Source organism: Myotis davidii, unplaced genomic scaffold, assembly GCF_000327345.1.
Source record: "Myotis davidii unplaced genomic scaffold, ASM32734v1 scaffold38, whole genome shotgun sequence".
NCBI lineage: Eukaryota > Metazoa > Chordata > Mammalia > Chiroptera > Vespertilionidae > Myotis > Myotis davidii.
The window spans coordinates 3,216,149-3,227,334 of NW_006291383.1; the positions used below are offsets into that span (position 1 = coordinate 3,216,149).

General features: G+C 43.1%; 1 protein-coding gene and 1 pseudogene across 2 annotated transcripts in view; one reads left to right on the forward strand and one right to left on the reverse strand.

The window, feature by feature from the left end:
* The first annotated feature begins 2,459 nt into the window (after positions 1 to 2,459).
* The window catches only part of CCDC68 (coiled-coil domain containing 68), a 44,221-nt gene continuing 35,494 nt past the window's right edge, over positions 2,460 to 11,186 (forward strand). For both annotated transcript variants that reach the window (XM_006764483.2, XM_015564430.1), the window contains exon 1: positions 2,460 to 2,564. The gene's annotated coding sequence lies outside the window, so the exon portion shown is untranslated. The remainder of the gene's footprint in view (positions 2,565 to 11,186) is intronic.
* The window catches only part of LOC102753413, a 9,920-nt pseudogene continuing 3,762 nt past the window's right edge, over positions 5,029 to 11,186 (reverse strand).

An 11,186-nucleotide genomic window follows, 5' to 3' on the forward strand; every position in this document is an offset into this window, starting at 1 on the left:
TAGAGAGTTAGAAACATCGATGAGAGAGAAACATCGACCAGCTGCCTCCCGCACACTCCCCACTGGGGCTGTGCCCACATGAAACCAAGATGCCCTTGACCGGAATTGAACCTGGGGCCCCTCAGTCCGCAGGCCGACGCTCTATCCACTGAGCCAAACCGGTGCTGGCTGTCATCCCAGTATTTTATCTTCATACTCATTCCCTTGATTATTTCATCCAGGTCTATAATTTTTCAATGCCTTTAATAATTCACATATTTATTTTTATACAATTATACCCAGTCTTGAACTCCAGACTCTCATATAAAACTACCTCAATGTTAAATATCTCTATTGGATATCTAATAGGTATTTTAGTCATAAAAATTTGAAACGAAATGCTGCGTTTTCCTCTAACTCTTTCTCTTTCTTTTTTTAATCCATAAAGTAAGGGTTGGAACTGTAATGCTGTGAACAGGTTCAACAAACAGATAATTAAAGAAAGTTCTGCTGGTTTGGTTTGGGACTATATTAGGTTTTTTTCCCTATTCCAGCAGAAGAAAAACAAAAAAGAAGAAAACAAAATGAGCTGCTGGAGTATATTGACATTATCCTTTCCAACTGCAGGTAGAACAAGGATAAAGGAAGAGAAGAGGAACAAAAGGGAGCTAAGACAGCCCATCTCAACATTTAGGCTCCACCTATAACCAAAAACTTTGTCTAACACAACCTTCCCACGGCCTTGCTCTGGCTTCACATCCCTCCTCCAAACTTAGAAATACCTGGATGAAGTATTTAGAATAGACATCACAACTCTCATATCTTCCTCCACTGTTGTGTATGCCTCTTTCCTGTGGGGGAAGGGATCGCAACACAGAGGAAGTGATATTATTATTCTAGCTACTGCTAAGTCAGAGTGGATGAAGCTTATAGCAGAAAGAAAGGTTATGAAAATCAGAACACATCAAGTCCAAAGGAATATACCAAACTGTGTGGCCTCCAGCTGGTTTATGTTGGTTCATCTACTAGTATACCAGATGATGGTTATGGTAGGCAGCTTTTCTGATCGGTTGGTGCCGCTGCTCAAACCAGTAGGCATGTATTTTGAATAGTACCTTTGATTATGTCATGGTTTCTGTATCTATTATGTGAAAGGAGCCTTAGAAAAGATGCACCTGTCCAGACAGACTTGTATACACAGGTAGACACTCATATATTGTTCATAAATATTTGCTAAGTGTTCTACTGATGAACTCATAACAACAACCAGAGTTTCTTTACCTACAATGTAGGTTGCTAATAACTCCACATTCTTGTTAACCCTGAGAGGTTCCCGCTTCCCTCATACCAGATTTACTAAAATCACCTGGGTAGTAGTACATTTGCAGAACTAGGAAATAATACTTCATACCAATTCAAATTATGCTTTCAGGTCAAGTTCCCCATCTCCCCCACAAAAGTGCATGGAAATCTCACCCTCCCCTCTTAAGCTTGTCAATTTCTGCTGGGGCTTAAATACAAATTTTTTCTCTTAACTATTATTACTTTTAGCAACTTCGTCAAAAAATACTTGAAATATAGAAAATTGCTTAGCTCGGTGGTACTGGATTACTCACTGGGCCATCTATCCTGTGTTTACCTGGACTGTGGGGGTACATATCCCTCTCCAAGAAGTGTTAAGCCCAGGAAAAGAGATGACAGGATCTCAGAAAGCAGGACTGAGCCAGATCCCAGCTCAGAAGGAGGAAATGTGGTGTTTATGGGGCCAACTTGCAAATGCAAGCATGAGCAAACCAAAGCAATGCAACAGAGGATCCTCAGCCGCTGGATTCTGCAATGCTTAAAGCTGCTCTAAACATCCATGGCTAAGTTTGGGACAGGTTTGTCTATAAACATGCATTTATCTATTTAATAGAACCACAAGGGTAACTTAACCCAAACTTACCTAAGAAACATCAATTTTCACCTCTCCAATGGGGGCCCAGTCCTCAAGCACATATCACACACACACACACACACACACACGCACACACACACACACACACACACACACACACACACACACACACCATTTCTTTTTCTCTTACTGGGTTGGGACTCAGTAATCATAGGTAATGAAAAACCAGGTAATGAAAGACCTGAATATTAGGGGACACCAGCCGAGGGGGTTAGGGCACTCTGTGCGGTCTCTGCAACTTTTAAGTGAATCTAAAATTACTCCAAAATAAAAAGTTTAATTATAAACAACAAAAATAAAAGCTTATGAACTTGGAGTGCAAATAGAACCTTCTTTTATAAACTATCCCCCTTATATCTCTACTGAGAGGTGTGCGGTGTTAGGGAGGCGAGTGTTGGGGTGCAGGCAGCACACCCCGGGATTCGTGGAGCAGGGAGTGTGCGTCTGGGCGCGGCGGGAGCCCAGGCTCCTCCCCGGAGCCACCGGGACGCCGGACTTTGCCCCGGGCGCGCCCTTCCGGGAGGAGCTGATCTGTCCCCGAGGAGCTCCCAGGGCCCCGAGTCCACCCGGCGGGAGATCCCAGGGGTGGAGCGGCGCCGAACCCCGCGCGCCCTCAGCGCCCTCCAAGGTAGGCGATCTGCGCCCCACCAGCGCGCGCCAGGTCACCCCCAGGTGGGCGGGCATCCAGGTGCCCTTGAAGCCGGTTCACCAGCGCAGCTCAGTTAACCAGGGACAGGTCCCTATTAGGGGCCCTTGTGAGGAGAGTATACCTCCAGGTAAAGCGGTCTTCTGTGCTCGGATTCCCGGGGCCAGAAGTTTCTGCTCCTCCGGGAAGAGAAAGTAGCTTCCCCAGACCTCCTATCCCCCAAGCTCCCACGCCCTCAGTGGTTCTCAACCTTCTGGCCCTTTAAATACAGTTCCTCATGTTGTGACCCAACCATAAAATTATTTTCGTTGCTACTTCATAACTGTAATGTTGCTACTGTTATGAATCGTAATGTAAATATCTGATATGCAGGATGGTCTTAGGCGACCCCTGTGAAAGGTTCGTTCGACCGCCCAAGGGGTCGAGACCCACAGGTTGAGAACCGCTGCAAGAGCAAAGATAAGTCCTCCTTAGCCAGGTGAGCACCAGGTTATTTTGGTTGCCAGAGGCCCCCGCGGTTTCTGTTGTCAGGGCCCGGGAGAATGTCCTCTGGAAAGCTTGCTGTCACCTGTGAATCCTCAGGTCGCAGCTCTGGCAGGTCACTGCTCCCGCAATTAAGAGCCCAGAACGAAGGAGAGTGGTTGTCTTGCCCTTCATTCATTCCTGCCGGACTCTGTAGCTGCAGGTGTGCTGTGGTGGGATGCTAGAGCTGGAAGCTCCAGAGCCCTGCAGTTGTGCAGAGGCGCAGTGTTACCTTCCTGAAAGGCTAGTACAGGACCGCACAAGGCTGGTTTTTAGATGAGATGATGATATGGCTGTGGTTTTCAACCCTCTTCGTGATGAAAAAAGAAAAATACACACACACACACTCTCTCTCTCTCTCTCTCTCCCTCCCCTCCCCCCCACACACACAGGGGTGGGCAAAAGTAGATCTACTGTGCCATTGTGACATTCTTTTGAGTAAATAAAACTGTTGTCATAACCTGCATGTCTTTTCCCCATACGAACAACTATTAACTCACTTTTGCCCATATAGAGTATATTTGCCTGTAAATACACTATATAGATTGGGAGAAGCAATGAGTCCCAAATATAACTGAAGCTGTGCGTGTTCACCATTACACTATATTGTTTTATTTTAGGAATCCAAACCTCCTTTCCTTTCTTGGTGTATATATAGACTAGGTGAAGCAGAGAAATGCAGAGGGGAATTACTATATTCTGCATTTGCAAGAGGGGAAAAAAGATAGTCTGTCCTTTTGATTTTACCTAATGCTGTTAAATATTCAGCTCTGCAGAAGTCTGGTTTTCCAGAAATTTGATCTGAGCTGGAGTCTCAGGTACCCGGGCAGACACAATTGGTGCTGTTGTTTCCTGTTGCTGGGCCGCCCTGCCCCCGCCCCTCACACTCCTGGATAGTGAAGGTCGCTGACACAGAGGAATGTGTGCCTGGCAGGGAATGCCCTCCCCGGGGCCCCTGGGTTTACAGAAAGAATGAAAACAGTTTACACTTCCTGGGACCCAGGCAAACTTCATAAGAAGGAGCCTATCTTTGTGATTTGCGAAATGACTTAAACCTGTTCTAACTACAAAGAGGCTTTTGAAATAAATAGTCATTATTTCAGTTGTATTATTTATTCACCTTGATGGTTCTATGGATCATTACAAGCATGTTATGGGTTACAATGTGCTGGACATCGAGTGGGCTTGAGTCCTAATCCAAGTACCGGCCAAAGATGAGAAAGTAAGCTAGGTTTGGCTAAAACTGAAAAGTGAAATGTATGTTTATTTGTCTGGGATAAGGACAGAAAAGGAAAACAAAAATTTTGAAGATTTTGGAGGGAATTTAAACGTCTTTAGAAGTAGTTGTTTCAAAACTTTTGAACTGAGATATTTACATCAAAATCACATGAGCATGTATTCATTGAAAAAAGTTCATAATGACAAAATGTTACTATCAATTTAATTACACGTTTAAGTGAACTTACATTTTACAAGCATGAAAATTTACCTGCGTTTGGAAAACAAGAGCCTGTATGTGTTTCCATTCAGTTTTAGAAAATATTTGGTGTGTCTGGGTTTCCGCCTTATTAATGCATCCACTGAACCAATATTTACTGAGTGCCCCTCTTGTAAGACACTGCGTTCTGTGTTGAAGACTCAGGGGGACCAGCCCTGTGTAAATAGCTCACCTTCCTGTCCTCATGGAATTGACATACATTGAAATCCTCCAGGACCCTCAGACCATAGATTAGGAACCATATCAGTGATCATCAGTTTTGACAGTGATTTAACCCAGCTCAGTTTCAAACCACATATTGTCTTACACTGATTTAAATAATTTGTAAAGGAACTTGTGTGTTATTCAGATCAGTGGTTTTTTTCTTTCTTTCTTTCTTTTTTTATATTTCAAGCTTTTATTTAAGGGCAATGATCCAGAATGGATTTAGATCATGAAAGCAGCCACGTCCACGGACTGCACATAGTCCTCAAAAGCAGCGATCCACTGCTCTAGCATGTCTGTTCCCAACTTTATCGTCTTCTGTCACACAAGATTATTTGAAGTTTTTAAAATTCCATGCCCCACTAGAACCAGTGTAGAAGAGCCCCAGACCAAGCAGTCTGCTTGAATGCTCCTGACACGCTCCTCTAATTTTGCCGTTTCCGTCTCGTCATCCCGGTTTCACATCCAATAAGATGGAAGACTTGGCCACAGTGCAGGCTCTCTGGCTTTCTCTGACTCATGCTGCCCAAGCTGTCCTTCCCTTAGCCTCTTCCCTTCTTCACTTTCTTCCTCCTCCTCCAATCCAGAGAGATCAATGTCATCATCACCTTTAGTGTCTGTAGCTCCACTCCCTGTGGTGTCTTCCACATTAGTAGGCCATGCTCGTCCAAAGCTGTCTTCACTCCGGGCAGGCTGGCCTTGTAGGACTTGATGTGATTAAACCAACGTAGGGGGTGATACACGTCGGCAGGTGGTAGGCCGGACACTGCTTCAAATACTGCCACGTCTGCGTGTGATGGCACAGAGCCTTCGATGAATCTGGCTCTTGTCCGCAGGTAGTCGTTGAGCACCTGGAGACCAGTGGGCCTATTCAGGCCTCCAAACCCTATGGTGTTGGCTGATTTAGGAGTTGGGCAGCCGCAGAGGAAAGAGGTGCACAGGCAATCAGTGCCAAGCAATAAGAGGACGGAAAAAGTGGTTTTCTCTTTTGCTGCGATTGGGGAAGAACTTAGGAATCATGTATTCTGGGTTTACTATTGAAAGGTGAATATGGTGGATGGTGCACCCAGGCTGGCTAAATAGCCATCTCAGACGGTGATTAAAGAAAATTGAATTTATTTAGGGAAAGGGAATGGGGGATGGGATATCCCAAGGGAAGGGCTGCCCAGCACCGACATTGGGTCAATGATGGCAGCCAAAATATACTTGGGACAGTGAAACAAGGAAGGGCATAGAAAAAGCAACAGGAGAATGTAGGCTGTGCTGCTCTGGCTCACTGGGAAGTCAGAGAAAAGGGGGCCGTAGAGACAGTTCAGGGGTAAGCCCAGGATGAGCTGCCCATTGTTCCCCTGGTTGCAAGTCTCATGTGATCCCTTAGAGGTTGGAGGTTACGTGCCAGTGGGGGAATGGCAAGGGTGCGCTCTTTGGAGGGAGGATGCGCACTGGGTCCTTTGTCTTGCAGGTGGAAATCTTAGCGGAGGCCTCAGGGAGGGTCTTAATAGAATATTCATCAGCATTTCAGGTGTGCTCTTCTAGGGTCCTGGTCTCTACTGATTGGTTGGTGCCAGGGCAGAGTGGGAGGAGTGGGGGGCGGGGAGTGAAGGGGTGAGGGGTGGGGGGGTTGGTCATTAGTCAATGTAGCTGGTCCTGAGGTAGCCACAGTGCTACTTGTTTGGTTTTGCTGATTTTCTGGACCTGGAGCTGAAACACAGCTGAGGCCTAGATGTTATCATTAGGGAAGAAAAGGTCACATGACCAGTGATATGCTAAGGGAAGATAGGTTACCCTGGGGGCAAGGTTTTTGTTTTCCCAGTTTTGCCTCTAGCCAGGCATTCCCGGCCTTTCTGCCCTACAGAGTGGTTTACCTGCCCAGGCCTAACATTCTGGGGGGGGTCTAACTAGTATTATGAAATACTGAGATGTTAAACCTAAAATAGCTAAATATCAATTTTATATAAATGTAATGAAAACTAAACTTTTAATAGTTGATGTCAATAATTTAGGAGGAAAAATGAATGAAAACCTTCAAATTGAGAAAATTCTATGCATCAAATTATATTTTCCTGTATATTATGACAGTAATTATATTTCCTCCCAGAGGTAAAGAGTAGCTTTATTCAAGGCATTCTTGCCTCCCCTCTTTTTTCTGCTCTTTTTAAAAAAACAGCTTTATTAGAGGTATAATTTATAGACTGAAAAATATATTCAAGTGTATAATTCAATGATTTTTAGTAAATTTACAGAATTGTACAACCATCACCACAGTCCGGCTTTAGAACATTTTCATTATCTCAAAAAGACCCCACATGGCTGTCTGCCTCACTGACCCTCAGCCCCAGCAGCCACTAATCTACGTTCTGTCTCTCTACATTTGACTTTTCTGGACACTTTATACAAATGGAATCATACAATATTTGGTCATCAGCATCTGGCTTTTTCCACCTAAAATAATGTTTTTGAGGTTCATTCACGTCGTAGCATGTTTCAGTGGTTGGCTTGTTTTTATTGCTAATATTCATTCCGCTGTATGGCTGTGGCTCATTTCTGCAATTACATTTAGGTGGTAAGACAGACACATTGGTCTAAGCTTCCTTGGTAGCATAATTTGAAAATAACTGATGGGAGCCAATCTCTTACTTATATTCCTGGTATGGATTGCCGATCTTTCCTGAATGTGACATAACTGATCCTTCTGTGATACTCCCATGAAAATTGTGAACAGTAAACCTCATGCTGATAGAAAGAAGTCTCAGTCATTCAGTCCTTTTTAAAATGTTTCTATTAATTTTTTGAGAGAGAAAGAGAGAGAGACAGAGAGAGAGACAGAAAGAGAGAAATATTGATGTGAGAGAGAAAAACATCGATCAGTTTCCTCCTATACACCACCCTGATCAGGGACTGAATCACAACCTGAGCTTGTGCCCTGACCAGGAATCAATAACACTCAACCAACTGAGCCTCTCCAGTTAGGGCCATTCAGTCATTTAGGTTGGACTTGGGAGATGTTTAACTCTTGACATTAATATTGGTAAAGAAGATACATCTCCTTTGCTACAGTCCATCCCAAATGTATGCATTTAGAATAAGAGAATTTTGGTGATACTTAGACCTAACAGTGACAACTGAATTACTCTTCAAAATATGAGCCCTTCTTGGTAACACATTTCAGTGGTACACTTAACATAAAGCATGAATCATCCGTACCCTTTAGGCAATAATTAGGAGGGAGAGTATCTAGATTTATAAGCTTTTAGTTGTATTATTCTGTTGTTTCTATGACTGTGCTAAAGAATGAAACTAATATACCTGTTCTTTTCTTTACAAAATCGGGCACTATTTGAGCTCTTACTAGTAGATCAGAGAAAATCCAAAACAGAAGAAATGCCACTCCTTTTTTATTTTCTGTGTCTCTTTTTAGGAGCTAGACAGAAATTGCAAATGACCCAGGTTCCTGTGAGGTGGTGCTGTTGTTCTGTGCGTTTCCTATAGAACAGCAAACAAGAACCTCCTAACACGGCGTAGGCATTGGCTTTGGGATGCCTCTCTTAGCAATCGGGAGCCTTGAACAGCAGTCAGTCAGAGCTGTTTTCTCATACACCCCATTCACCCTGCTCTGTGCCAGCTACTGAGCGGCAAATTCATTTTAGGATGTTACACTTGACAGCTTATGCTTACAGAGCTTCTTAGGGAGATTTCTCTAGTTGAAGAGAAACCCTTCTATAAAGAGTTGGCAGAATCTGTGACACTAAGGAGAAGACAATACTGTACATATGTCTTTGAATGCGTGTTATGGCTGAAATTGCAAGTTCCTACTCAGAGTGTGGGGGAGAATTCACTAACATGACTTGAAGATCTATTGTATTGACAACTTAGAATGCAAAGGATTCTTTTTAAACTTCTAAAATTTGCCAACAAGAGACTCTAGGTTAAATAGTACCGTTTTCCAAAGCTGACTGTGCTTCCTTGGAGCTCAGTTTTTTGGTTTGACACAGTGGTTCTCAACCTTCCTAATGCCGCGACCCTTTAATACAGTTCCTCATGTGGTGGCGACCCCCAACCATAAAATTATTTTCGTTGCTACTTCATAACTGTAATGTTGCTACTGTTATGAATCGTAATGTAAATATCTGATGAGCAAGATGTATTTAGACGACCCCTGTGAAAGGGTCATTTGACCCCCAAAGGGGTCGCGACCCACAGGTTGAGAACCACTGGTTTGAAATATCAAAACAACTTGCTGAAAATCCTGGGTGGGAACACTACTCTTTTGATGATCTGTGTTTAGATGAATTGATCAGTCTCTGTTGTAACATCTTTTTTTTTTTTTTTTAACTTGGTCAGGGTTTAAACATTCCCAGGACAGATGCATTTTTGTAGCCATACACTGCCAATCTCTTTTCAAATGTCTCCTAAGAGTCTTATAACAATCGCAGGAATCTGTCTTCATCCTTTTCACTTTCATAGACTTTGAAATTGGCATGAGCATGCTTTTCTGGAGGAAGGCTCCATCAGCAAAGAGCTGTAAGCATCTTATTATTTTGATGCACTCACTCATCATAAAATTTGTTGACGCGATCCAGTATAAGGAACTTGGTTCTACCAGAACAGAAGCTACTTCTCACCCTTGTATTTTTCTGTTACCGCCTGGATTTTGGTGGGATGCTGCCCGCAGATCAGTGACATCTTCCTGGAGCCAGAGGGTGGGTAGAGCCTGCCAAGCACAGGGTCCCCACTGCTTCAGGCCGTGGCCAATCTGAGCAGACACTGTAGCCATTGGCCAGATAGTCTACATACAAGTGGGCAACTGCAAAGAATGATAACAGCTATGCATCTAGAAAATGACTAGGAAAGTGATGGATAGATGAGACAAGGAGTTCTAGGTTCATGAATTAGATTTAAATCTTGTTGCAAATATTCTTACATAGTTTTTCTATATTTCCTCCTACTTTTCCACTTTAGTAAATAATAATTATAATTGACTTTTCTGAAGATATTTAGATTTCCCTTGTTTCTATCACCATATTGAATGTCAGGTTTTACTGACTATTCTTATAGAAGCAACACTACTACTATCAGCAGTTAAGGAATACTAGGGTTGTCCAAAGCTGATTTCACTGCTGCTTTTTTGCTGTTTACTTTTGGGGTGGGGGGTCAATAATTTGAATGGAGAAAAGAAAATCAAGCTAATTGTGGCTTCTAGTTAGTTCTGATAAAGTCAGTGAAATCCGTGGATTCTGAAATCTGAATTGTATTTTGCTTTTTAGGGTACTATTGGATTATTTTTTAAAACAAAAGTATATAAATTCACCCTTTTTAATGTACAGTTTTGTATGTTTTGACAAATGGTTCCAATAATTGAACCACCATCACCATGGGGACTTAGAACAGTTATATCACCCCCCCCCCCCAAAAAAAACCAAAATACCCCGGCTCTCCTTTGTAGTCAGCTTCTGTCCCCAGGTAACCACTGATCTGTTTTCTGTCCCCAAAGAATTTTCTAGAATGTTATATAAGTGGAACTAAAGAATATGTATCCTTTTGGATTTGGCCATCTTCAGTCAGCATAATGCATTTGAGATTCATCCATATTGTTGGCCGTTACAGTAGTTTATTCTTTTATATTGATGAGTAGGATTCACCTGTTGATGAATTTTCGATTTTTTTCTAGTGTTTGGCAATCATAAACATTGTGTTTTATGGAACATAAACTTTCATTTCACTTGGCAAATACCTAGGAATGGGATTGCTGGGTTGTACAGTGTGTGCTTAACTTCATAGGAAACTACCCAGGGTTGTCCAATGTGGCGTCACATTTTTCATTCCCACCAGCAACAGACACGAGCTCCAGCTCCATGTCCTCACCCACACTTGGTATTGTCTGTTTTCCCCCCTCACTGGGTAATTTCTAAAACTAAGTAAATTACATTGAAGTTAAAATATTCCAGGATGAGTTTAGAAAGTTATCACTATTTTATATATTCCTGAGTTTTCTACTCAAAATCTACACTAATAAAAGACAAACATGCAAATTGACCGTACCTTCGCTATGCCTTAAACCACTCCCACCAGCCAATCAGAGTGACTATATGCAAATTAACCCAACCAAGATGGCAGCCGGCAGCCACGAAGCTGGAGTGAGCAGGAGGCTTGGTTGCCCCAATGATGGAGGAAGCCAAGCTTCCCGGATGGCTGCTGCCTCTTCTCAAGGCAACAAAGTTTCAATTATAGAAGGTAAATAAACCCCAGATACCTGCTTTTAGTCGCCATGGCCACGGAGCTGGAGCGAATAAAAAAAAGGAAAGGCTGGGAGCTTCGGTCACCAGGGGGCTTGGTCAGTCTGAAAACAGCCATCAGCCCCTCACCCAGGCTGGCCAGGCACC